Raw genomic sequence first — 27,913 nt, forward strand, 5'->3', positions numbered from 1 at the left:
CTTTAGTGCTAGTCCATCAGCATTACAGTGTGCTTAATTAAGTTAAACTGGTTTTAATAACGTGAATGTGGCAAGTTTTCCAATACTGTAAGCTTATGTTTGTGTTGCTAAGAGCAGATCAGGCACAGGGGCACCAGTTTAATAATCTCGCCTAGGGCACCATAAATCCTAAGGCCGGCCCTGCCTGTCAGCCCCAGGATATTAGCCAGCCAAGGTGGATGAGGCAATATTCTGTAGTGGCCCAACTTCGGTTGCAGAGGGAGACAGTTTTGGAGCCACAGGGAGCCTCTTCCTTCCTGGAAGCTGTTTCGCACCCGCCGCCGCTGGGCCCGTACAAACTTGTCTCGCCCCTAGCACTGGGGTAAAAGCCCGCGCTGGGGCTGCCCTGAGCTTCGCTTGATGGACGTGACTTTGTAACTGGGTTTGGTTTGGTAACTGCCCAGCCCCACCCCGGCGGGCTGATGGCCGCGGTGCTTTCCCGCCGCAGGCAGCAGCGAGGCAGATGGCACAGGACTCAGGCTGGGCTAGGCGAGCCCGGCGGAATGTGCTTCCCCCGCCTTCCCGCCGTGCCAATCGGGGCGGAGCAGGGCCGAGGAGGCGCGGGGAACCCAGGCATAGAGGTTTCAGGTGGGGTCGGGGGTGGAGCCATGGCCAGGGGTGGAGACGGGGACGCCACGAAGCTGCGGGGACATGCCGCCGCCTGCAGCGCAGCCCTTTTCCACGGGCTCCATTGGCTGAGCTGCACGCGGAGCAGGACCTGGGCGGAGGTAAGCGGGAGGGAGGCGCTGGCGGGGGGCAGGCTGGGCGCGGGGATGCCTGGGCTCTGTGCCAGCCCTGCCACGGACCCCCCGGCCGGCAGGTAAGCGGCTCCACCCAAGCGAATGGGGGCTGGGACGGGGCGGCTCTGCGCCCACAGGGGAGCTGGGGGCTCCCCGCGCTCTCGTAGCACCACTGCTCCCCTGCCAGGCAGGACCGGCGCTAGGGGTTTGAGCGCCCTAGGCGCACGGTCCACCGGCTCCGCAGTCCTGCCTGCCGACGGCTGGGTGCTCCCGCTGCTCCGGTTGCGGGAGCCGAAGCAGTTGGTCTGGGCGCCAGCTCTGCTCGCTTGGCAGGGACAAATGCAGCTTGGCTCTGGCTGAAAGTGACAGGTCCTGGGAAGTCAGCTGAACGTATTTTGGCACCTTCCAGCGACAGCACCTTTAAAAGAGGCAGCCTGGGGTTTTCGAACATGCTCTGTCTGGACAAATTGTTCACCTGATCTCAAGGGTCAGCCCCATTCCTTGCCAGAGGCACAGAGGGACTCTAACACTACTTGCTTTTGGAAATCCCAGCAGAATTATTTAGTCCTTACAATACTCCTGTGAAGTTGTTTAGTCCCATTTTATAAATGGAAAAACTGAGGCACACAGGTCTCATTGGAGGCAGGGGACTTAAAGTGATTTGCCAAGGTCACACAGCCAGTCATGAATAGAGCCTAGGATTCCGGAATCTACGTTGTAATTAAAAACTTTGACCTGTGCCAGCTGATACAGGGCTTGGGCGAACAGGCTGTTTAATTGCACTGTAAACCTTCTGACTCAGGCTGGAGCCCAGGCTCTAGGACTCAGCGAGCCTAAAAGTCAACCGCACGAGTAAACAACCACATAGCCAGAGCTCCATGAGTGCAAGTCAGCTGGCATAGCCCAGCTACAGGCATCTAATTGCAGTGTAGACATATCCCCAGTTTCCTCTTTCAGAACATTCACACTGCACAACACTCCAAGCAACTATAACATTTGTACACTTCGAATTCAAGCTGTGAGCTGTGTTGTTCATAATATATGGATTTAGCACTGATTTTAGTTGCAAATTGTCACATGGTGATTAATAGATATCAGATGGTATGAGAGTCCATAAAAACCCACTGAGGTAGCTGTCCACCTTGCACAAAGCAATTGTTCTAGGAATGACATTATCTAAGATTTCTGGACATTGGCCTGCCTGGCACAAAATCAATAAAAGCAAATACAGAGTGAGTGATTTTGAGTTGTTTTAAGACCCTGCTGCAGGGGAGATAACACAGATCCCATGTTACTACTGACCTATCTCAGTTGAGCAACAAGCAGTGATTAAGACCTGTGTGCTGAGCACCATAGTGGATACAGAGGGACATCAGCAGCCTGAATTTCAAAGAGGCGGAGCATTGACCTTGGGGGAGTGAGGATGTTCAGCCCTTCTAAAAACCAGGCCAAGACAATGCTGTAAGGAGGGCGAGGCAAGTGAGGCACTTGCATTGGGCACAGAAAGCCGAGGGGCACAGAAAAAAGTCTTCCCTGCCAGCAGGACCGGCGCTAGGGTTTCTGGCGCCCTAGGCGCCGGGCCATTTCAGCGCCCCACGGATGGGTCTCGCGGCTCCAGTGGAGCTGCCACAGGCATGCCTGTGGCAGGTCCACTGGAGTCGCGGCTCCCTGACCCCGGGGAGGGGGCACCCTGGGCTGCCGGGTCGCGGCGGCGGCTCCCTGACCCTGGGGGGGAGCTGGGGCGTTGGGATCGAACAGGTGGCGGTTATGGTCTCACTGAGGGGAGGGGGGTGACGTCTGGCGTGGCCCGCGGGATGCCGGCGGAGGTATGACGGGGGAAACGGGGGGTGGTGCGGGGTGCGGTCCGGGATGCCCTGGCGCGGAAGAGGTGAGGAGGACGCTGACGTTGGGGACGATTGTTTGGCTGACCGAAGATAGATCGAGGCGGGATGAATTTAAAAATATCTTTTGGGGATCCACTTTGGCGACCACTATCCTGGGTAGGACAAGACTCATTTGTAATGTTGCATGACCCTGCCTGCGCAGGAAAGTGCGGATTCGAGTGTGCTAACACTGATACCAAGAGAATTCGGCTGGCCGGTGAGCGAGAAAGTGAGATGTGGTGGGGGGGCAAACTGTGCCTTGAGCTCCATTACATATAAGTGGAGAGAGCTGTGGGGGGTTCTGATGGGAAGGTATGAGTGGGCTAATATTGATACAGACGCCTTATTGGGTTATGGTGTTATGTTCATGTGTACACATCAAAATTAAATGGGCAAGTGAGAATCAAACTAGTGTATTGGGCGCGCAAGGGGACGAGGAAGGAAGTAAAGGTGATGGAAGTTATCTGCTAAATTTTGAAAATTCCATGATCAAAGACTGGAACTAGCCACTAAACTTCAAGAGATGAATTGAATCCATGAAAAATGTGAGAAGACAGGCTGAAAAGGAACGTTGGACAACTAGGAGAAGGTGTGCAACTGATTCAACACAACATCTTCGCAGCATAGCTATAATTTAAAAATGAACTATGATATGGGATTGATTAGTTAGATTATTGTTCGCTTGAGAATTTATTAATTATTATTTAGGCTACACTCTCTTAATGAAAATAATGAATAAGCCTGAAGGTGGGATGGCTGGCTTAAGGAAGGAGGTTGTGGGTTGGATGGGACAGGAGTGTGTGGCTGGTGGGAAGTGGAGGGAGTGACAGCAAAGTGGGAAGGGTAGGGGTGAGGAAAAAGGGAGGTTGTCCTGGGGGGGGGGCATGGTTCAGGAGGGAATGTGTGGCAGGGCTGCTGGAGAAGGGGCTTGTGGAGCTGGGTTGAGGGATGTGTGATGGGAGGGTTGGCATGGAGAGGAGGCTTTTGGGGTGGCTGGAGGCCGGGGGGGTGCGGTAGGGGTTGGCTGGAAGGCAGGGCAGAAGGTAAGGGCCTGAAGGGAGGTGGTGGAGAATCAGGGCGGGAGGTGAGAGGCTGTGGGCTGTGGGACAGCTGGCTTAGAGGGGGTGCGGCAGGGGCTGGCTGGAGATAGGTTGGGGAGGCTGGGGCAGGAGGAGGGGTGAGCAGGAGGGCTTGGTGGGAGGAAGGGGAGTGTGGGGCTAGATGTTGGAGGGGTGGACAAGTTGTTGGTGGAATGGGGGTGTGTGGGATTTTGGTAGAGCAGGCTAAGTGGGTTAGTCGGGAGGGGTTGCTGGAGATAGGATTGGATGGCTGGAGGCAGATGAGAGGGGTTGAGCAGGGCGAGTGGGAAGGGGTGTGCTAGGTAGTGTTTTGGGTGGGGATGCAAGGAAGTATGGCTGGATGTGGTGGTGGGGCTACATGGAGTGCAGGTAGGGAAGGGGAGGAGGTGAAGGAGAAAGTGGTGGGATGGGAATGACTAGGAGGATGAGACAGAAGGTGGTTGGGGCTCAGAGGGGTCCTGTGATGAGTGAGGGAGGTGTGAGGAAGACTGGGTTATTTACCTGATATGATCTGGTCAGTACCACACAGCCGGCCCTCCCCCACGATGGTGAGTTTACTATAAACGACATTATTTTGGAAATGTTTGGGGTGATTGTGGAGATAGGGAGGGGTTGTTTATGTTGGAGAGGGAGGAGATGGGGTGGGGGATATTTGTCTTAAAGGCCAGGTAGTGGGATATGTTTTGTTTAGGGGATGGGGAGGGGGGCATTTTATATTATTCTCGTTAGGACGAAAAATAGATACGCTCTCGGCTTGAACCATCAAATGAGGCTTTATCTTTTTGTGTACTGGGTAGAAAGGAGTTAATTTTGTAGTGTAATACAGTGATAGCGAAAAAGGATGAACTTGGATGTGGATTTGATTAATTATTGATTTTAAATAATGTCCAGGAAGAATAATTTTATTAGTTTTACATAAAAGTGATTTTGTTGGTTGTTAAATAAATCTATTACTTAAACTAGAGATCGACATGTCTTTCTTCTTTGGCAAGGTACTATACATTTTTTAAATGATTTCTATTTTGAACTTTTAGATCTGTTATTAGCTTGCTTTCAGCGACATCCCAATGCATCTGGTTAGTTTCGTTTAAAGGTAATTGTGTAAGCGTTTTATGAATTCCTTGGGAGTGTGATCAGATCATAAGAGGCGCTCTCATATTATCTTTTAGGTGCTTTTTGTATGTACTGGTTAGGGAGGAGTTGTGCCAAGAAAGGATTTTATTGTTCTTATTCTAATTAAAAAAACGTTTAAGTTGTCTGATTATTTTTTGTTCCAAACGCCAAAATCTATTATCTTACGAAAATAAAGTGAATGTGTACGCTCTCTACATATCTACAATTTTTGCTTGTATTATTTGATAAATCTGTTATTAATTAAATTTTGAATTTGTACTTTTAGAGAGAGGTAAGGATTGATACTGTGTACATACTTTTGAAGGGGACAATAGATAGATTGAGTATGTTCTTACATATCTTTCAGTAGATTATTTAGTCTCCATTTAACAATTTTTGTCTGTTAAAGCTGTAATCTGGCGGAGAATTACGAAGTTTGGCTGAAGTAAGAAGTTGGTAAGGGTATTATTATAGATGGAATGAGATTTTGGGTAGATAGAGATTAACCTAATATTATAAAGAAGTGTGGAAAAAAGTATTGGGTCAGTATACGAATATTTGGAGACATTAAGTTTTTAAATTAATGTTAGTATTTGTATCATCATATTGATCATTGGCTATATACCTCATGTCATCGCCTCGCATATTTTGGAGATATAGTATTATTATTAAGTATTGTTAGGTAATTTTTTATGGAAAAAGATTTTATTTAACCATGATTTTATATCTCTCGCGCGCGCCCCTATTCGACCATGCGGCAAGAATTTAGAAATCTGTAGTTTTATCATAATGTATAATGTTTTGAAAATGTATATATAACCAAATTGTACCATATTATTTTGCTCCTTCTAAGGGGGAAAGAAGAAGAGTGAAATGTGTTGGAAATATAGGTGTATATCGTCTTTGTTCTTGTTTAGTTTTCATCATTGATTTTTACATTTTTGTTCTTATATTTTTAATCTTAGTGATTAAAACAATTGACTCTGTATGGTTAGTAGCGAGAAGGCTGTAAATCAGTTATTACTTATAAAATTAGGGAGTTTTTTAACAATGATCTCGGTATTGTCTTATGAAAAACTATATATATAAATTATCTCTTAATGGTAGAAGTAGATAATTCTGACTTAAAAATTAATATTAATTTAATTTTAGTTCTCTTAAGTGTTGGGAACAGTTTAGGTGAACTCTATGTTTGGATATACTCTAAAGGATTGTACCCCCGCGGCTTCCTACTCTACATGGGTTGGTTTTGAAAAAGGTATGATTATCGAGAGGGGTCACATAAATATTTAGAATTATTAATACTTTATTGGATTACACTATCCCGCTCGTATTTACTATTGGATATTTTTATGCGAGAACAGTGACATTCTGCTGGTTATTATATCGTCTAAGAATGACTGTTATAGTAAAGAAAGTGCTTAGTGTAGTATAAACGTCCGATACATATTACTGTCATCCCCGGTAGGTACTTGGGAGATTGGGAAGTTTTTTTTTAACTCAGAAAAAGATATATTGTTCTCGCTATTTTATGTGTTTACGTGGAGTGAAAGTATATGATACAACGATGACACATGAGTTAATAACATCACTTATGAGAGTTGTTATAAAAATGGGGAGATATTTTAGGTGGAGTGATTTTTATTTCAGGTTTATTTTAGTCCTTATATATTAGATTAAAGAATATATGCAATTTTTATTTTGTTGTACAACGCTATAATTAACTTTTTTATCATAGAAATTTTAAAAGAATTTGTGACGATGGTGACCTCGCGAGGCAGTTCCGTGCCTGCTCCTCAACAGAAGTTTTTTGAGATACAACGTATATTAGTGAATTGGCATTTCTCTCGCAGAGGTGTCCTGACCTGAGTTTCTGTATGAGTTCTCTCATTCATACGCTGAGAGAGAGCTGAGTGTTTGTGGTGAATGATTTTAGAGAGGGTTCTAACTGCCGGGCGTCAGGAAACTTAGGTGGCTCACCAGCCTTTATATGTGGGTCGGTTGGGTGTAAGTTTACTTTTTTAAAAATTTTCCAAGCAATTATATGAATGGTGTTTATATGTAAGAAGGTTTTTTATTTAAAAGGGGTGAAAAAGAGGCTTGATGTGTGAATGGGAGTGAACGTTATCGGTTCTGAAAACATGGATTTAGAGAGAAGTAAATGAGGGAGGATAAGTGGTCATAAGTGGATATAAATTAAGTATGTTTCAGTGAATGAGGATAGAATGTTAAAAGGAATAATGTAGATAGTACGTAGTTCACAGAGCAGTATGTATGAAAGAGCATTTAGGGTGGTTTATGGGGATAAATGTTTAGATACACATCTACTCAGCTACCTCGCTTCAAGCGTAAGGTGAGCTAGAATATCATTACCCTCTCTTGTATAAGTTGATGGTCCGGGATAAGATGCTAAGGTTGACATGTGATTAAGGAATCCAGTTTGGTTGTGGAGTTGGATGATATAACGAGACGTAAGGGGTAGATATATAGTTGATTAGAGCCGATATATAGATAAGGAATGATTTTTAACGGCAGATAGCGAGATGTTAGACGTGTCCTGAATTGTTGGTTTTGAGCCGATAGGATGCCGGGCTGCGGCAGCGGCGCGCTGACCGGCGGCGCCCTGACCCGGGGGACACCTTGGGCTGCCAGCAGCTCAGCCCCTCCAGCAGCAGCGGCTGCAACCATTTAAAAATTTTTTGGGGGGCACCACTTTTTGGCGCCCTCAAATCTTGGCGCCCTAGGCAACCGCCTAGTTCGCCTAAATGGTTGCACCGGCCCTGCCTGCCAGAAGGAAAGCTGCGGCTCTCGCAGCTGCTGCCTCTACGACAACAAGAGACACTGGCCGGCTGAGGGTGAGCAGCCAGCTGCAGCATGTGGTGGGGGGGGCACACACGTGCTTTGCAGCCCTCCCTTCCCCCATCACCCACCTGGAGGAGACGCTGTGGGGGCTTCTGATGGGAAACAGGATCATCAGCAGTGGGCCTCACTCACCTGAGCAGCCGCCTCTTGGGCTTCCCATGAGTGTTTGATCCTGTGATCCACCCCCCTCCCCCCACCACTCCTGCAAACTGGGCAAGGGGCAGCCCCATCCCCCACTCCCAGTGAGGTTATGGCAAGGGGCAGCAGGGGAGGAAGGAAGCCACATGTGATGGCAGTTCCCTCCCCCCCTAGCATCCACCACCACCTCTTTGGCCCCCAAACTCTGTCCCAGAGCCTGGACCTAGCCCTCCACACTCCCTCCCAGAGCCTGCACCTCTCCACCCATCCTGCACCCCACCCTGTGCCCGCAGGACCGGTGCAAGGACGTTGCACCCTAGGCGAAAGTTCCACCTTGCACTTCCCACCCCCACTCCTCCCCCTGGAGCATCGCTTATTATAAACTTTCAAAAATGAATACTGCATAATGTGGCATTGTTCATTAGAATTAATTCACGTTCGTCTTGAAGATTTATTAATTTCATTATTTAGGCTACATATTTAATGAAAATAAATGAATAAGCTGACAGGGCGTGGGACTGGCTGGCTTCAGGCAGGAGGTTGTGGCAGGGGCTGGCTGGAGACAGGGGGTGTGGGGCTGGCTGCGGGCAGGGCAGGGAGTGCAGCAGAGGCTAGCTGGAGACAGAAAGTGTGGGGCTGGCTTCAGGCAGAGGGTGTGTGGCAGGGGCTGGCTGGAGACAGGGGGTGTGGAGCTGGCTTCAGGCAGGGATGTGTGGCAGGGTTGGCTGGAGACGAGGTGTGGGGCTGGCTGGAGGCCGGGGGGGTGCGGCAGGGGTTGGCTGGAGGCAGGGCAGAAGGTACGGGGCTGGCTGGAAATAGGGCAGGGGGTGCAGCAGGGGCTGGCTGGGGATGGGGTGTGGGACTAGCTGGCTTCAGGCAGGGGGGTGCGGCAGGGGCTGGCTGGAGATAGGGTCTGGGGCAGGCTGGAGGCAGGAGAGGGGGTGCAGCAGGGGCTGGCTGGAGACAGGGGAGTGTGGGGCTAGCTGGCTTTGGGCAGGGGGGTGCGGCAAGTGTTGGCTGGAGATGGGGGTGTGGGGTTGGCTAGAGGCAGGGCAAGGGGTGCGGCAGGGGTTGGCTGGAGATAGGATCTGGGGCTGGCTGGAGGCAGGAGAGGGGGTGCAGCAGGGGCTGGCTGGAGACAGGGGAGTGTGGGGCTAGCTGTCTTTGGGCAGGGGGGTGCGGCAAGTATTGGCTGGAGATGGGGGTGTGGGGCTGACTGGAGGCAGGGCAGGGGAGGGAGGAGGTGAAAGGAGGCAAGTGGTGGGTGGGGGACTGACTAGGAGGGATGCAGCAAGCCAGCAGGTGGTTGGGGTAAAGAGGGGTGTGATGGTGGGGCCGAGTGGAGAGAGGATGGGTCCTATTTTACTGCTGTGATCTGGTCACCGTATGCGTGCCGTTTCTCCCCCCCACCTTCCTTTTTGGCCCACATGTTTGGGGGGGGTGGCGCTAGGGAAGGAGGGTTTGTTTCTGTGGGGCGGGCGGCGCTGGGGGTGGGGGATTGTTTCCAAGGGGCCGGGTGGGTATCTGTTTGTTTCAGGGGGACTGGGGAGGGAGCGCAATTTTATATTCTTGTCTCAGGCGCAAAAATAGCTAGTTACGGCTCTGGGCCAAATAAATGAGAGCTTTCCTCTTTTCTGTGTATAGCTCAGCAAAGGAAGGTTACCCCTTCTTAGTGTACACTCAAGCTGATAAGAGAAAAGGAGCACTGACATCTGGCATGGTGGATTTGATTTAAATCATGATTTAAATCACTAGTCAGGAAGACTCGATTTACTCACGGTTTTCTCCATAAAAGTGCATTCTTGTTGGTTGTTATAACCTTAATATATATTCTTCACAACTCAGAGATAGATGTAGGTTTCATTTTTGGAAGGTGCACACTATACATTTTTAAACCTGATTTATTTTGAAAACTTTTCAGATTAGTTTTACAGCTGTATCAGAAAATGAATGATTGGTTATTTCGTTTACCAAAGGTAATTGAAGCAGATATTTATGAAGTCATTGGGAGGTGAACTAGCTCCAATTCAACAGGTTAATCATTAATATTTGGAGGATTTTCTTGTCATGCTCTGTTAGGAGGCGATCATCACCAGACAGACATTTAAATTGTTTTATTTAACTAAACCAACAACGTTAAGTATTCTGGATTTTTTTTCTTCAACAGCAAACATATAATATTTTAACAAAACAAGTGCATGTCCCTCACTTCTCACATTTATCTCCAAACTTCTTCTCCTTGTCCAGATCTATTCTGCCCCCAAAAATCTTCTATTCATTAAACTTTTTGAAACTTTGTACTTTTAGAGAGAGGTAAAGGATTGACTCTGTGTACACAAATTTGCAGAGGGACAATAGAGTTGCGGTCTGTTATTTCTCTCTTCTATATATTTATTTATTTAAAAACATTTTTGCTGTTAACAAGCATGTTACCTCTGGGGAGACAATCCACAGTTTGAGACCTGCAAAGCTAAGCAGCTCTGACGGTATCTTCTAGACTGAGCACTGAGTTCTTTGGGTAGATAGAAAGATTAACCTAAATAATCTATACAGAAGCCTGTGGAACCCCATAAGATTGGGTCCGTAATCCATGAACTATTGGAACGCACTTACAAAAGTTTTCTTAAACATTACATGTATATGTTGTCTCATACTATAGAATTACAATTTATAATCCCTATTCCATGATGAGATATCTTTGAGCTATAATATATCTTAATTAAAACTATTGTTAGGTAATTTTTTCCTAAAAAAGCATTTTTTTAAAATGATTTTTATCTATCCTGGCATCTGGACATGGAAGAATTCTCGACACTCTGCTAGCTCTTTACTAAATAATGCTCATACATTGTTTTGAAAAATGTAATCACTCCTTCCACCACCATTGTAAATATTATTATCCCCCTTTTACAGAGGGGCAAACCAAAACCCAGAGTGCCAGTGCTGGAAATCAAACTCAGGTGTTCCTATGTCTTTGTCTTGCTCTTAGTCTACCATCATGCCTTTTTAACTTTTTGTTTGTTTATCCCATTTTTAATCTAGTGAATAAAGCCAATTAGACTGTATGGCTTAGCTAAGAAAGGCATGGCAAACAGTTATTCACATTATAAACACTTAGGGAAGTATTCTTAAAAGCACTCAGCATTGGTCAACTCCTGCTTCCACTGACACCAATGCTATATCTCCCATTATTTTAATGGGAGCAGTCAAGCCATCACTTCATGCTTTCAAAAATTCCACTCTTAATTTACTTTTTCTTTATTTACAGACTGGGAACAGTTAGGTGAACCTTCCTCCTCTCTGCCCCTACTCCCAGGATTGCTGGGGCTTTATGTAAAATGGGGTCTGGTTTGGAACCAGCTCCTGTATGACCATTATAGAGAGGGGTCCAAACTAAAATCTTTCAGCCATTGATTAATCTTTAATTGGATTAAAGATGATAGCTAATTGGCTCCTTTTCATATGCAAAGCTGCCTTTCATCCTGGTTATTCAACTATCGTCTACAGCACCTGCCTGTTATAGTAAAAGCAAGTAAGTTACGTGTACGTAAACAACTGATACTATAAATTCGGTAGATAATTGGGATTGGGAAGATTTTAAATCTAGACAAAAGCCTCATTGTTTTAGTAAATTGATTATGATGTTTAGTGGAAGCTAGAAAGTATAATGAATACAGAATGAAACATGCAGATAATCCTGAGAAGCTTGTCTATCAACTCACTGGGGAGATATTTCAGGGGAATGCATACTTTTAATTCTAGGAGTTTAATTTTCAGTTATATATTAATTACAGCCTCTAACTGCACCTTTTTATTTGTTGAAGAAACTATAATAAACTTATTTTTATAAGACAGCCATTTTCCAAGCCATCATTGCTGAGCTGTAAATGAAGGATTTGTTGTAAAAAAGATTTATTGATCCAAAGTCATCTTCAGGGTGCATTGGCTATCTCTTAGGCAGAAGCTGCTGAACCTGAGTTTTCTGTATGCAGTTTTATTCAAGTGCTGAGAAGAGAGCTAGAGATGTTATGTGGTGCTGGCTCTTTGCTTTAGAGCAGGGGTTCTCAAACTGGGGGTCAGGACCCCTTAGGGAGTCACGAGATTATTATGTGGGGGGTTGCAGGCTGTCAGTCTCCACCTCAAACCCCACTTTGCCTCCAGCATTTATAATGGTGTTAAATATGTAAAGAAGTGTTTTTAATTTAAAAGGGAGGTTGCACACAGAGGCTTGCTGTGTGAATGGGGTGACCAGTATAATCGTTTGAGAACCACTGCTTTAGAGAGCAAGTACATGAGGGACAGGCTCAAGTGGTCATAAGTGGATAATAAACAATAACAGTCTGTTTCCAGTGAATGAAGGCATAGCCTGTAAAAAGGAACTTAATGTCAACATCAGTAAGTGTTCAGGCAGTATTGCTCTGAAAGAGAATTAGGGCTGGTCTACACTACGGGATAAAATTGATTTTAGATACGCAATTTCAGCTACGTGAATAACGTAGCTGAAGTCGAATATCTAAAATCTATTTACTCACCCGTCTTGACTGCGTGGGATCGATGTCCACGGCTCGCCATGTCGATTCCGGAACTCCGTTGGGGTTGGTGGAGTTCCGGAATCGATATAAGCGCGCTCAGGGATCGATATATCCCGTCTAGATTAGACGCGATATATCGATCCCAGAGCAATCGATTTTAACGCGCCGATACGGCGCGTAGTCTAGACGTGGCCTTAGTTGGTTTTGAGGATAGGCTCAGTTACACAATTGATATATCCCTAAATAAGATTATGAATTAGAATGGCCTTGGAAGTGTAGTCCTGGTTCTCAGTGAACTCAGGTTAAAGCAGGAACATGCATGTGAGTCTGGGCATGCCCTATGTTGTGGCAGGTAAAGAGTGCCAGATAGCTTCCAGCCGCTATAGTGAGTACTAGGAAGCCTCCTGCGGCCACCACCACCTCCCCAGACTCAAAACATTTCGTCTTGGTCGGGGGCAGCAGTTTTGATAGAGGCTTAAGGTTTGGCCAGGGTTTTCTGTGAATTGACTGGAACCTAGTGGTCCTATTTGTAATTTGGTGTGAGACTTTGGAACCTATAGAAAATTGGCTACTCCCCAAGCCTATTGCGCTCCTTCATTTCTTTTGTTTGCATCTTCCTTATATTGGCTAGTTGACTTTCTTGCAGTGAGTCTATACTGCCACAAATATCTTTTTATACCATGTGAGTTGACTTCCCTTTGCATAGGGTGAGTAGATACATGTTTATCTGTCTCTGTCGTTAAGATTTATAAACTGTGACTGGCTTAAAAATCATGAAATTTTTAAAAATAATACCTTTGGGGTCTTTTTATTTGAATTGTAGAGTTGAACCTTTGGGTGGGGGGAAGTCCCAGTTCTTTGAGTGCTGGTCCCTATGTGTATCCCACACGTGGCTATGCATGCGCATCATGCGCCCGAGTCTGGAAATTCTTCAGAGTAGTGTCCATTGACCTGCACATGTGCAGTAGCTTCCCTTGTGCTCTTGACCAAGGGCATACACAAAGCAGTGCAGGTCAGTGCCTCTCCAGTTCCTTCTTACTGCTACGTGGCCTGAATCGGAATCATGTCCTTCTGTGCATAACCTGCAAACACAATTCCTGTAAATAGCTTTATATCTAGTTTAGTAGTTATAGTTAGCATAAATTTATAGTTAGTATAGGATAAATCCTCCTTACCCCTCAAATTGGGGGACTATTTCCAGAGTTCCAGGATTCAAGAATTGTGTCTCCTGCTCTTGCTCCTTCTCCATCAGTGATGGGCATCAAGATTCAGTGGTGCCTGTACTGCCTGGGTGAAGCATATATATCTGCAAAGTGCTGTATCTGCTAATCTTTTCCACCTAGAACTAGCGAGGCATGAGAGCTCTGTCTTAGGAAGTTTCTGATGGAGGAGGCTAAAAGGCTTCGCTCCAACCTGGGCCTGTGAGACATCCCTGTACAGCGGCCTCAACTGACTAACAGCACGCCTCCAAGCATGGGGCTCAGAGCAAAGACCAAAGATGACTCTTACTGGCCTTTGCATGAAAGGTGCATTATCATGGGCACAAGGATAGATCCCCACAGAGGATTGTCCATAAGAAATGCATTTCCTCCCCAAGTCAGTCTAGGTCAGGTGAGATTTTGTAGATGGAACCCATGGAACCCGCTCCACCAAAGACCCCCTCAGGTTGGAGAGTGAGGCTTGAAAGAAAAGGGATCCAGGTAGTTCAGGTAGTGACAGCAGGACCGAAGCAAAAAGACAGATACTTGCCAGTTCATCATTGAATGTAAGTCAAGACCTATCATCAGTGCAGAGCCATTTATCCAAAGACTGAACAATAGCAACAGATGAGCCAGGTACTTCAAGCATCCCAGCTGGAACTCCCTGGACTCTGGGCCCTACAAAGACCTTCTTAACCCTGAAGGAAATGTGTGTGTGTTATCCACGGTCTCTGCTCTTTGTGGGCCCTGGCCTCCTGAGAGAAATCCTTAAGCCTGGTGGAGGAATCGTTACTGATGTCTCAAGAGCAGTTACGTCCCCCGGGCAGGAGCACTGCAGTACCAACAGTGCCACCGCTATCAATGGAATTGGAATCGGAAGAGCTAGAGGAGATGGAGGCGCCAGTATCGCCGAGAAAGCACAGGAGTCCTGACAGGCATTCAAGAGGCTACCTACTAGCACTCTGGATCCAAACCTCTAAAGAGACTCAGTACAGATTGGGACTACCAAGGCAGATGGACCCCTCCTTCTTGCCTTATTGGAGCCTTGGGACCTTATGGCAGACACCCAGACCCCTCTCACATGTCATACCACTCCTCTTCCTCTCGGCAGCTGGCTCCATTGGTGTATGAAGAGGAAGAGCTGGAACTGGTTCCGACAGTACCAACAGTTCCAGTAGGGACTTCCTTATCATCCCTGGACGATGCTGTCACTCCTTTGTTGTCCTCTCTGCTGGATAACCATCAGCAATACCAGGAGCTGTTGCAAAGCGTAGCTAATGATCTACAGATCCCATTGGAAGAGGTCCAGGACCCTCAACACTGGCTCTTGGACATTTTACAACCACAAGGCCTGACCAGAATAGCTCTTCCAATTAATGAGCCGATATTAGATCTGGCCAGCGCAGTTTGGCACATACTTGCATCTTGTGCCTCATGCCAAAAAGATGCTACTTTGTTCCTGCCAAGGGAACTGACTTTATATTTTCCCATCCTACCCCTAACTTGCTGTTGGTACAGGTGGACGTGGAAAGAACTAGGTCACAGAAATCCATTCTGGCAGAGCAGGGCCCAAAGACACTGGACTTCCTAGTAGGAAGGTCTTCTCTGCAGATCTGCAATTTCATATAGTTAATTACCAAGCCTGATTAGCAAAATATGATTTCAACACCTACATCTGACCTGCAGATTTCAGAGACAAACTCCCAGTGGAAGACTGAGCTCAATTCCAGTCCAGTTCCAGTCTTCTGGATGAATGAAAACTAGTGACAAACTTGGCTCTCCAAGTTGCAGTGTATGCTGCAAATACTGTGGAGATTATATGAGCATCTCCCAACCGTCTCCCCCGAGTTCCTAGTTTAAAGCTCTTTTAATCAGTTGTGCCAACCTCCATCTCAGAAGTCTATTTCCCTTCCTCCACAGATGAAGTCCATCCCGTGAGAACAGTCCTCTGCCTATGAATGCCTCCCAATGATCAAACATCCCAAAACCCTCCTTATAGCACTGATCATCATAATCTTGTCTTGCCCTCATTCTCCTCCCCTAGGGACAGACAGAATCCCACTGAGGATCACCTGAGCCTCCATTTCCTTAAGCGTCTTCCCCAGTCTGGGATAGCTTCCCATGATGCATTTCGGCAAGAATCTAGCTGTGTCATTTGTTCCCACATGAAGGACAATCATTGGATTCTTTCCTGCTCCCATTAGGATCCTCTTCAGTCTCAGATCTGCATCCCCTATCTTAGCTCCTGTCAGACAGCGCATCCTTCTGTTCTCCAGATCAGCTCCGGTGACTGACCTGTCTGTTCTTCTTAGTAGGAAGTCACCAATCATGTAGACCTACCTCTTCCTGGTGTAATTCTACAGATTTCCTCCTCTTCTTTCTGACTGCAAGTCCTCTTGACTTTTATTCTCATTTTCGATCTCTGCAAGTCATCCTGCATCCCTCTAGGGCTCCGAACTTTCCCCGCCTTTGACTCTTTTCCCTCTTCTGATAAGACTACACATTCTACTCTTCTTCTCTGTCCTCCCCACTTCTGTTATGGCCTGCTGTGCCCCTTCTTCATTTTCCAACTCCGCAAACCTGTTCCTGAGCTCTATTTCTCCTTCAGTAGCTGGTCTTTTCCTCGACCTGGTTCTTATAGTCATATACTTCCACTGGCCACTTCCTCACCCAATAGTCTGTCTCCCTGTAGAGTTCTTCAGTCCAGCTTGCATCTGCAAGTCTTGATTTTTCCCTTCAGTCTCCTCTCGCCTTCCCTCCATCATTTGTTCAAATCCCCTTTGAAACTCAACCAGAATTTCCACCTGCATCTCCAGACCTCGGATCTTCTCTTCCATCAGCTCTATCAGGCGCTTCATACAAACAAAGCTATCACAAGGTAAAAATACAACTAGTTTTGTCAGTGAAGACCAGACACTGCTTTGAAGAATTTCTGCACTTGGGCACGTGGTATGCATGTGTACCACGTGTGGAATACAGATAGGGATCATACATCTTGAAGAACCTTCAGTTACACTAAGTAACCTCTCATTTCAAGTTTTTCTCTGCAAGCATAAGAGAGCAAAATTTAATGTGATCGGGTTTTCCCCCTTATACTCACATGAATTCAGGCTTTAAGAAAAAGAACACTTATTGCAAGGGGTGACCACACTGTTGCTTAATGTATAGCAAGACACAAAAGCACTGCTTTTCTCTCAATGGGTGAAGTGATTCTTAGCTTCTGAGATCTCATCTTTAGTTGCCCCCTCTGCGTGTCCCAAGCTCTACCACTTGGTGTTTCTTATCTCTCCTTCTGACAAGTAACTCCTTCCATTTTCTCATGCCTAGAACAGCCTTCCTGGCCCAGTACATCCTGTACCTCCACATACCTCCTCAGAACTCACCAATCAGCATTCTATGGGTCACTGCTTCCTCAGCCCCCCTTTGGACAGTGCACCGAACTATTACTCCATTTTTTTAAATTCAGAGGAACTAATGAGATGCTCTACACAATTATTGACCTTTCTCATGAGCTTTCTCTCTCACTCTACTCCCGCTCTTCACCCTATATTCCTTATGTCTCAACAGAAAGTTCTGTAGTGCAACAACATGTCACTTGTAGGTGTCTGTACAATTCCAGTCCCATTTATGATGCTGTATAAACAAGATACAACGCGTTTCAAGTGTGTTCTGTCCTAGGCCTTACTTCAGAAGAAAGCTAAGCCAGCGTCTCTCAAAATCTGACTTTTCTCTATCTTCGTTCAGGAGAAAGTGGAGCTATGCACATGGCTTTGCCACAGACACTCTTTGTAAGTTGTAAATTGTAAGTTCCTACACAGTTGCTCCCAAGAGTAGTTCTAGCCAGAATTCCAGACATACCATACCCCAAACACAGGTCTATCTGCTTTTTGACCCTACCAGAGAAACAGAACCTTTTAATTTTCTGAGGTAGGAAGAGGAGCATGCTCATCTTTGGTCTTTGTGGATGGTATAAATCTCATGATATGATTTTTTTTAATGTGAGTAAGAGATTACATCAATGGGCTGTGCCAAAATGTTCCCTCTTCTCTCCTTCTTCTGTGTGCTTTGTGTCTACGCCAAAATGTTCAAACTTGAGTATCTAAAGTTAGAGACCTAAATAAATTACCTGATTTTTCCAATAGTGGTTAACATCCAGCAACTCCCATTGGTTACATCATAAGGTTTTGTCAGCTGGATCCAGGGGCAATAGGATCTTTGAGAAGCTAAGAAGGCATCAGAGATGGTTTGGGATTGTGAGGTAAGCATATTTAGCTGGATATTTCTTAAAGCAATCAGCAGTGAAATAGTTAATAATGTTAACATTTAAATGGTCATCTTTAGGTTTCAGAGTTAAAACTCCATTGAGCTGTTCGTAGCTCTCAAAGCTAGTGTTTCAGGCTGGCCGCAGACTCAGGCAAACTTCATATTTTACACTCAGTTTTACACTCAGTTCATGTTTTTAAAGATCTCTTAACATGATATCTAGAGCCCTGGAGAGCTTTTTTCACCTTTGTTACCCTTTTCTGTACTCTCAGTATTTCTTAGCCTCACAACTGTGCACCATATTCCAGGGGTCATCGTGTCAGCTTCTTATCATCTTGAATATATCTCTTTTGTTGTTTGTCCAGTCCTCTCCTAGTTGCTTCGCATTAAGTTGCATGAGCCTCCTCAACCCCATTTTTCCTAATTACCTGTAGAAGTAGATATGCCCCCCTTGGGTATCAGCTGTCACTCTTAGTTCTAGTAGGCTTGCCTATTCCTTTTGCCAGTTCCTTGATGTATAGCATAAACAAGATAAGCATAAAGGAGTGAGTGTTGGTCCTAACATGTCACTCACCATCCATCTGATCTGTTGCCATTCAATGCTGGTCTTCCCTGACAAAACCACGTGTGTTTTTACCTTGTGGTAGCTAATGCACATTAGCTATCCCACTGTAAAAACACGGAGGAGACCGGTCACTTTCATTTTATTGAGGTAAACTAGGCAAGATCATCCATAGGTCACACAGATGCCTTGTCTCCATTTAGGCTTTTACAGCAAATTAGCTGTTGCATTTGTTAGCTCGCTGCAAAACATCACTTTGTTAAGTAGTGAAGACAAAGCCTTAGCCAATGTTCTCTGCCTTCTGTTACAAAGCTAAGTTGGTTAGGATATTTTTTTTTAGTCAACTCATTTCACCATTATACTTGTGCTTGTTAACTTTATACAAACTTTAACCTTGAAGGCAATACTCTATTGAAACTCTACGTGAAGCTCTAGAGTACATTCTGTACATTACTTACCATCTACTCTTCATTGCCATTCCCTCAAAGATTTTAATCAGTTTTGTCAACCCTGACCTCCCTTTTGTAAATAAGGGCTGTCTCTAGCCAGCCTATAGTTGCCCAAGTTCTTTCCTGTTATCTTTCTGATCCTTCCAGGTCAGAGTTTTGGTCTTGGCTGCATTTCTAATTAACTTGTGAGAGTACTTAAGGATCTCTCATCTCTGTTCTAAATGCTGCTTTGTTTGAGACATGGTTCAGAGTAACTACTAATCTTCTTGGTTGCTCAATGACTAGATAAGAAATATTTAAAAACACACAAACTCTTCCCTGTGGCACTTCCTATTCTAATCAGAGCAATTAAAATTCTCCTCATGTGGGAGTTTTCAAGGAATATTGAGAGTCAACACAGATTGAGTTTGAGTTTGTGAGGCAGGAGCAACTGAGCTCTAATCCTGGTTCTGTGACTCTGGGAAGTCCTTTAACATCTCTTCCTCAGTTTCTCCAGAGGTAAAATGAGAGTAATACTTGTCCCCACAGTGTTATTAAGTGTTATCTTAATTGATTGTCTTAAAGTGCTTCAAATGAATCACACTGATACTATTAGCCTTTTTCAAAAAGGCCAGATTCTCGCCAACTTCACTGCTGCTTTGAGAGACACTAACAACGCAAAGGGACGGAAACTGACCCATCTGGCCTGCTGAGAAATTTCCCCATTGTGGCAGAATCTTCAGCTGGAATAACCAGCAGAACCAGCTCTTTTTTGCAGTAGAGGGGACATGCCAGTGAGGGGGAAGGGATGGTTTGTGGTTGGAACACTCAGACTATGTTCAGATAGCGGATAGCTCATCGGGAGCTGTAAACATGGCTTAGAGCAGTGGTTCTCAACCTTTTTGGGCTCAGGACATACATGTTTATGACATGTTGCGACCCAGTAAATAGTCTGGGAGTTGAGGCCCTGGGGTGGTTTGAAGCAGGTCCTGCCCTGCCTGGAGGGGTTGGGGCCTGCCCAGAGGTGAAAGTAAGCTGGTACCATCCGATACGGCATACCAGCAAGAGCCAGTACGCCGTTCCGGACCGTACCGGCTTCCGCGGTGGGGATTTAAAGGGCTCTGGGCTCCCTGCAGTGGCAGGAGCTCCAGGCCCTTTAAATCCTGGCCCCAGCCCAGCAAGGTTCGGGGCTCCCCACCACCATGGGAGCTCCGGGCCTTTTAATTTGCCCCATAGCCCCAGGGGCTCCCAGTCACCTCTGCAACTGAGAGCCCCAGATTGATTTAAAGGCCCTGGGGCTCCCAGCCACAGCCAGTGCACCAGGGCCTTTAAATCTTGAGAGGCCCCGCCTCTTCCAGATGAGGCCACGCCCCCCTCAGGACTCTGGCAGTACCAATAAGTCCTGTAAGTTACTTTCACCCCTGGGCCTGCCCTGCACTCAACCCCACAGTGGCAGCTCTGGGGCTGGCTGGGGTTGGCTCTCCACTCTCGGGGCATTGCAACCTCCGGGGTTCCAGCACTACTCAAATTTGGCCTCATCCCCCCTCGCCCCCCCACCCTAAACTGGACCAAATTTGTGTGAGTGGAGTTGTGACCTGGCTCATGGGGTTTCAGTGCCACTCACTCAAATTTGGCCTACTTAGACTCACATCATGAAAGCTAGACCAAACCTGAGTGGCGCTGGGACCCCAGATGTTGCAGTATCTGGAGCAGGGAGGCAAGCCCAACTGGCTGCGTGGGACAGGAGCCACAGGAGCTGCCATGGAACTGTTTGAAACATTCTGGTGACCCAATTTTGGGTCCTGACTCAATGGTTGAGAAACCCTGGTTTAGACCATCCAGCAGTCTGGGGCCAGCCTGAGAATCAGGGAGCCAGGACCAGCTGTCTTATGCCCATTCCCAGCAGAAACTTAGTGCCATTGTTCCTGTGATGGGTCGCCCCCCTTCAAGATACCACCTGATGTGCTGAGATACCACTGAGCTTGCCTGTTCTGCCAGCACGGGCCCCCCTTAAATCTGTCTTGCTTACCCAGGCTCTTAAGCCTCCTGTAGCACACACATAGGTAAGGCCACACCCCGCTGCAGAATGACACAGACACTGAGACAGCTCTAGGAAGACTCAACTTAAGGGACTTGCCCCAGCACTCTGGTGTCCACCTCCCTTGAAGTGCAGGCCCAAAGGTATGCTGTCTTGGGCTATAGAGAAATCTGTACCACTTAAGCTCATAAATTCTCCCACCCCCTCACTGTGGAGGAAGATATGCACAACATCTTGCCCTCCCCCTAGTTAGAAATTACATAAACTGGGTTTAATAATAAACAAAACAAATATTATTAACTATAAAAGACAGATTTTAAGTGGTTAAAGTGATAGCAAACCGTTTGCATGTTTTGTTTTATTTTCTTAGGGTAATCTGTTTTTGTTCTAAGTTTTATTCATTAAAGAAATTGTCTACAATTGTCTAGTAATTTCTCACTCTAAATATGGTCACAGGTAGATTACAGGAAGTCTTGAAAGGCAGCTGCAGTTGCCTGCAGTTTGAGTTCAGCCCTTCTCCGCTCAGTTCAGTTCTTGCTTCCAGGTGTTCTTCAGTGTCTCTTTGGGTGGGGAGGCAGAGGAGAACCCTGGTGATGTCATTCCCCTGCCTTATATAGCTCTTGTATAGGGCGGGAACCCTTTGTCTTCCAGTGGTAAAACACTGGCATTCCAAAGGGTGGGTCCAGTACCACGTGACTCGGACGCATGTCTCTGCAGGGCTGTGGCAGCCATTACTCTTAGGCTGTCTGGACGGTCCACAGAAAGGCTAAACTCTTTCGCAGTCCATTGTCTTTGCTAATGGAGCATTAGCCCTGTCTGGCTTTTCCATTGCTGTATCTGAAGGACTAGTTGTGAGTGCCATCCAGAGTAGCATGTTTGAAATACAGATACATGGTCAAGATTCCTAACTTCAGATACAGAAATGATACAGGCATTCAGATTGGATAATTACATTCAGTAAATCACAACCTTTCCAATGATATATTACCTGAGCCATCTAGCATAAAGTAGATCTGTTATGTCATATCCATATCATAAGCATATTTTCATACAGCATATGGAGTGAAACATCACACCTTCTCCCTTAGTTTACTGCCAAAGGGTTGGTCACTGACCAATGCGGAGGCAGTATATCTAAAATCCCTTTTTGGCTTTGGCTATGCAACCTCCAAGTGTTACCAAACACAGTAGTGTTATCCATAGGCATTTTTGCAAAGTTCTGGGTATCTGTTCCCAGGTTGCCTGAAAACACTGTGGTGTGTAGCATTGTGTACATAATGCAGATATTGATATCTTTTAAAATGTAGGTGTAAAATGTAGCCATTAATGCCATGAGGTGATGTGCCTCAGTTTCCCCTTCCACCCAGCAGTCAAGATTGGTTATACTTTCTCTGCTGTTCCAGGCTCTAAGCCCATTTACAGATACTAGCTGAGAAGCAGTATTCTTATAGGACTTTTTTGTTACCACTCCTAGTTTGTACCAAAGCTTCTCCCAAAAATCATGCATAAAGAATATGGAGTAAAACGTCATAGTGCCCTTGTAAGTAGCCCAGTAATAGAATTAGACTTTGAAAATACACTTTAAACTTTATTTCTCCTACCTGGGACCACTGCTTTATTTTAAATAGCTGCAGGAGTATAGAAAAGGGTGATGGAGAACTTTGGCTGCCTTTGAAGCATGTATGCATCTCGTTATACAGAGGGATCCGGGGAATTAGAATGGGAGGTTGTCATGACCTTTTTAAAAAGTGCTAAAAATGTAGACAGAAGAAAATAGACAACCTACCTGACTTCTTTTCACTGCAATTCATTGTGCTGTGTGTCTGCTATGTGATCTAGGTGAAGTAACTGCTCTGTGCCTCAGTTTTCCCAGCTATAGAATGCGGATCACGTTGCCTACGTAGCTGGATAAAGTACTTTGCAAGCTGTGCATCGCAAATGCTACAGTAGAACCTCAGAGTTATGAACACCTTAGGAAAGGAGGTTGTTCGGAACTCTGAAATGTTCGGAACTCTGAACAAAACGTTACTGTTCCTTCAAAAGTTTGCAACTGAACGTTAACTTAATACAGCTTTGAAACTTTACTATGCAGAAGAAAAATGCTGCTTTTAACCATCTTAATTTAAATGAAACAAACACAGAAACCGTTTCTTTATCTTGGCTGAGTTTTTTTTTAACTTTAATGTTTTGTAGTTCACGTTTAACACAGTACAGTACTGTATTTACTTCCTCCAGCCCCAACCCCTGCTGTTGCCTGATTGTGTACTTCCAGTTCCAAATGAGGTGTGTGATTGTCCTATCAGTTCATAACTCTGGTGTTCATAGGGTTCTACTCTATATTAGAGCTAAACTCAGTATTATGAAGCCCATTTAAGGAGAGAGTAAGGAATCACATTCAGTACATAGCCCAAAACACTGTTAACACCAATATTTTTTTTTCAGATTGTAATTACTGGGATGAAATTCAGTTCCAGAATATTCAAAGCAATTTAACAATATTAATGCACAGGTGACAGCTCAGAGGGGGGAAAAAAATCTTGGCACTTTATTTTTGTTAATAAATAATTGAATCTGGTCTAATCAGAGGAGAGCAGCAATGCAATTAGTCATGAGGGCAAAGGTGTCGACAACCAGGCTTTTCTTATCTGGCTAGTATGTGAACCACGTAAAAGCAATTTTACTGTACATTGTACCTTATTTTCAAGAGATTTACTATGGCCTAGATCAACATAATAAACAAGCCCCTTGTCAATAGCCTTACTAACCATTTAAAAAAGAGAGATTAGGTTGGTCTCACATGGTCTGTTCTCTTAGAAGCGTTGCAGACTTCCCTATTACATATAATGCCTTTATCAGCTTCTGTCATCAATATTTTATCACGTTCTCTAGAATTTTATTTGGGAGTGGAGTTAGATTAATTATATTACAATTTCCTGCTTCTCCATTTTTTCTCTCTCTCTCTTTTTTTTTTTTAAAGCGATGGGAGTGGTCCTCCAGTCCCACACCGAACAGCAAGATGAGGTTGACTATATAATGGTAGCAGAATGGGGAGAGCCTTTAATATTCTAGGAAATAAAGCAGACAGGATTAGGGACTGAGTCAGATTCAAGTTCTGTGAGCACAGTGGTGGTGAGGATGCTATCATCACCTTCTCCTGGTACATTTGTGACATTGATTTGGAAACATTCACCATCTGGTCACTGCATCACGGAATTTGAGAACTTTATTTAATTCCCCTCAGTTTTCCCTCCCTCCAAGGTCCACTCTTGATTTGGCTCATAGCTTCTTTGATTCACTAGCCTCAGAGGTTACATGACTTGGTCTCACCAGAGCTGTTCAGCTCTCAAAGTAACTCACCAGCACAGCAATGAATCTGTCCCTCTGTTTTAGGTACTTTTAGGGTGATCATCATGGTAGTATTAAGTAACTCAGTTTTGCATAGGGTTGTCCAGCGTGAACTCAGCTCTTTGGCTTTTCTAGCTTTTGCAGCTCTGCATCAATGTTTTTGGGTTTGTCCACTCGGACTCAATGGAGAGAGAAGAGGGAGCAGGAGTGGTTTGAGAAGTGAGGCATGGGATGGGGTGGGGGCTGGCAGGGAGGAAGAACAATGCGGACTGAGTTTATTTATCTTCCATCTCAGTCTCAGTTTAGGAGCTCAAAGGTGAGAATACGTGGCCTAAGGTGTGTATGAACTCGTGCAACATACTCCTGGATCACTTCTGAGTTTGTCTGTCAGCATTTGTTGCCCGTCACAGCTTAGCAGTATGGGAATTTTTTATTTCAAAAGGGCTAACTTTAAAAATTAAGGAAATTAGTTAGGGAAGTGGATTGGACTGAAGAACTTGTGGATCTAAAGGTGAAGGAGGCCTGGAATTACTTCAAGTCAAAGTTGCAGAAACTATCAGAAGCCTGCATTACAAGAAAGAGGAAAAAATTCATAGGCAGGAGTTGTAGACCAAGCTTGATGAGCAAGCATCTCAGAGAGGTGATTAAGAAAAAGCAGAAAGCCTACAAGGAGTGGAAGATGGGAGGGATCAGCAAGAAAAGCTACCTTATTGAGGTCAGAACATGTACGGATGAAGTGTGAAAGGCCAAAAGCCATGTAGAGTTGGACCTTGCAAAGGGAATTAAAACCAATAGTAAAAAGTTCTATAACCATATAAAACAAAGAAAGAAGAAGTGGGACCACTAAACTCTGAGGATGGAGTGGAGGTTAAGGATAATCTAGGCATGGCCCAATATCTAAACAAATACTTTGCCTCAGTCTTTAATGAGGAGCTTAGGGATAATGGTAGAATGACCAATGGGAATGAGGATTATGGAGGTAGATATTACCATATCTGAGGTAGAAGCCAAAATCAAACAGCTTAATAGGACTAAATCAGGGGGCCCAGATACTCTTCATCCAAGAATATTAAAGGAACTGGCATATGAAAATGCAAGTCCATTAGCAGGAATTTTTAATGAATCTGTAAACTCAGGGGTTGTACCGTACGACTGGAGAATTGCTAACATAGTTCCTATTTTTTTTAAGGAAGGGAAAAAAGGTGATCTGAGTGACTAAAGGCCTGTTAGTTTGACATCTGTAGTATGCAAGGTCTTGGAAAAAATGTTGAAGGAGAAAGTAGTTAAGGACATTGAGGTCAATGGTAATTGAGACAAAATACAACATGGTTTTACAAAAGGTACAACATGCCAAACCAACCTGATCTCCTTCTTTGAGACGGTAACAGATTTTTTTTTAGACAAAGGAAACGCAGTGGATCTAATTTACCTTGATTTCAGTAAGGCATTTGATACGGTTCCACATGAGGAATTATTAGCTAAATTGGAAAAGATGGGGATCAATATGCAAATTGAAAGCTGGATAAGGAACTGGTTAAAGGGGAGACTACAGCGGGTCATACTGAAAGGTGAACTGTCAGACTGAAGGGAGGTTACTAGTGGAGTTCCTCAGGGATCGGTTTTGGGACCAATCTTATTTAATCTTTTTTTACTGACCTTGGCACAAAAAGCAGGAATGTGCTAATAAAGTCTGCGGATGACACAAAGCTGGGGGGTATTGCCAATACAGAGAAGGCCCAGGAGATCATACAGGAAGAGCTGGATGACATTGTAAACTGGAGTAAAAGTAATAAGATTAAACTTAATAGTGAAAAGTGCAAAGTCATGCATTTAGGGATTAATAACAAGAATTTTTGTTCTAAGCTGTAGATGCATCAGTTGGAAGTAACAAAGGAGGAGAAGGACCTCCGAGCATTGGTTGATCACAGGATGACTATGAGTCGCCAATGTGATATGACTGTTAAAAAAAGCTAATGTGGTCTTGGGATGCATCAGGTGAGGTATTTCCAGTAGAGATAAGAAGGTATTAATACCATTATACAAGGCACTGGTGAGACCTCATCTGGACTACTGTGTGCAGTTCTGGTCTCCCTTGTTTAAGAAGGATGAAGTCAAACTGGAACAGGTTCAGAGAAGGGCTGCTAGGATGATCCGAGGAATGGAAAACCTGTCCTATGAAAGGAGACTCAAAGAGCTTGGCTTGTTTAAGCCTAACCAAAAGAAGGCTGAGGGGAGATATGATTGCTCTCTATAAATATATCAGAGGGATAAATACCAGGGATGGGAGAGGAAATTATTTAAGCTCAGTACCAATGTGGACACAAGAACAAATGGATATAAACTGGCCATCATAGGAAGTTTAGACTTGAAATTAGACAAAGGTTTCTAACCATCAGAGGAGTGAAGTTCTGGAACAGCCTTCCAAGGGGAGCAGTGGGGGCAAAAGACATATCTGGCTTCAAGACTAAGCTTGATAAGTTTATGGAGGGGATGGTATGATGGATAGCCTAATTTTGGCAATTAATTGATCTTTGACTATTAGTGGTAAATATGCCCAATGGCTGTGATGGGATGTTAGATGGGGTGGGATCTGAGTTACTACAGAGAATTCTTTCCTGGGTGTCTGGCTGGTGAGTCTTGCCCACATGCTCAGGGTTTAGCTGATTGCCATATTTGGGGTCTGGGAAGGAATTTTCCTCCAGGGCAGATTGGCAGAGCCCTGGGTTTTTTGCCTTCCTCTGCAGCATGGGGCACAGGTCACTTGCTGGAGGATTCTCTGCACCTTGAAGTCTTTAAAACGATAGAGGTGAAATAGATGGGTTGGGGTGATCGGGGGGAAAAGGGGTTGAATGGTGGCAGCGGTCCTGAGGGGTGGCAGTCAAGGCAGGAGGGGGATTGGGAATGGGGTCAAGCAGGGCGCAGTCAGGGGGAGAGGTTCTGAGGGCATCCATGGCCAGGGAGATTAGAGATAGTTGAATGGGGCCAAGGTTCCCGGGGACAGTCAAGAGATGAGAAGAGGGGTTGGATGGGGCACGGGGTCCAGGGGGCTGACAGAGGACAGGAAGCTGGGGGGGGTGGATAGGATAGGGGTCCCAGAGGGGCCTTCAGGGAAGGGGGGTTGGATGGGGCAGGAGTCCCGGGGGGGGGGCAGATAGGAGGTGGGGGCTGGGCCACGACCCGCTGCCCTATCTGGCCCGCCATACAATTTATGAAACTCGATGTGGCCTTCAGGCCAAAAAGTTTGCCCGACCCTAGGTTAGAGGTTTGTTACAGGAGTGGGTGGGTGAGATTCTGTGGCCTACGTTGTACAGATGGTCGGACTAGATGATCATAATGATCCCTTCTGACCTTAAAGTCTATAATTCTATGATTTTTAACCATGTCTAATGTACAGCACAATGCCAGTCATTGTTACTGATCTAGCACAGTGCATGAATTGTTTCTTACGTCATGTGTTATTGCCCAAGTGTTGCAAATTACCACAGCCCCTGCCAGTCCACTGCATCTGACCTTCCTTCCTTCAGCTTGTACATCCTCCTAGCAATTTTAAGTTCCTTATACCCAAGTTAGCCAAATATGTTAAAGATCAAAAAAACACCTGAAATACCTTCCCGTCTTCCCCTTTACCTGTAACAATCTGGGATCTTTTTCATACACATGCCTCAGTTACAGCAGCATTCATACAGCCCCAG

The 27,913-nt window shown here is 45.3% G+C and overlaps 1 protein-coding gene across 2 annotated transcripts in view; it reads left to right on the forward strand.

The window, feature by feature from the left end:
* The first annotated feature begins 679 nt into the window (after nucleotides 1-679).
* The window catches only part of TLR5 (toll like receptor 5), a 44,142-nt gene continuing 16,908 nt past the window's right edge, over nucleotides 680-27,913 (forward strand). For both annotated transcript variants that reach the window (XR_012655615.1, XM_032787949.2), the window contains exon 1: nucleotides 680-767. The gene's annotated coding sequence lies outside the window, so the exon portion shown is untranslated. The remainder of the gene's footprint in view (nucleotides 768-27,913) is intronic.

The sequence above is a fragment of the Chelonoidis abingdonii genome, chromosome 3, assembly GCF_003597395.2.
Source record: "Chelonoidis abingdonii isolate Lonesome George chromosome 3, CheloAbing_2.0, whole genome shotgun sequence".
Taxonomy (NCBI): domain Eukaryota; kingdom Metazoa; phylum Chordata; order Testudines; family Testudinidae; genus Chelonoidis; species Chelonoidis abingdonii.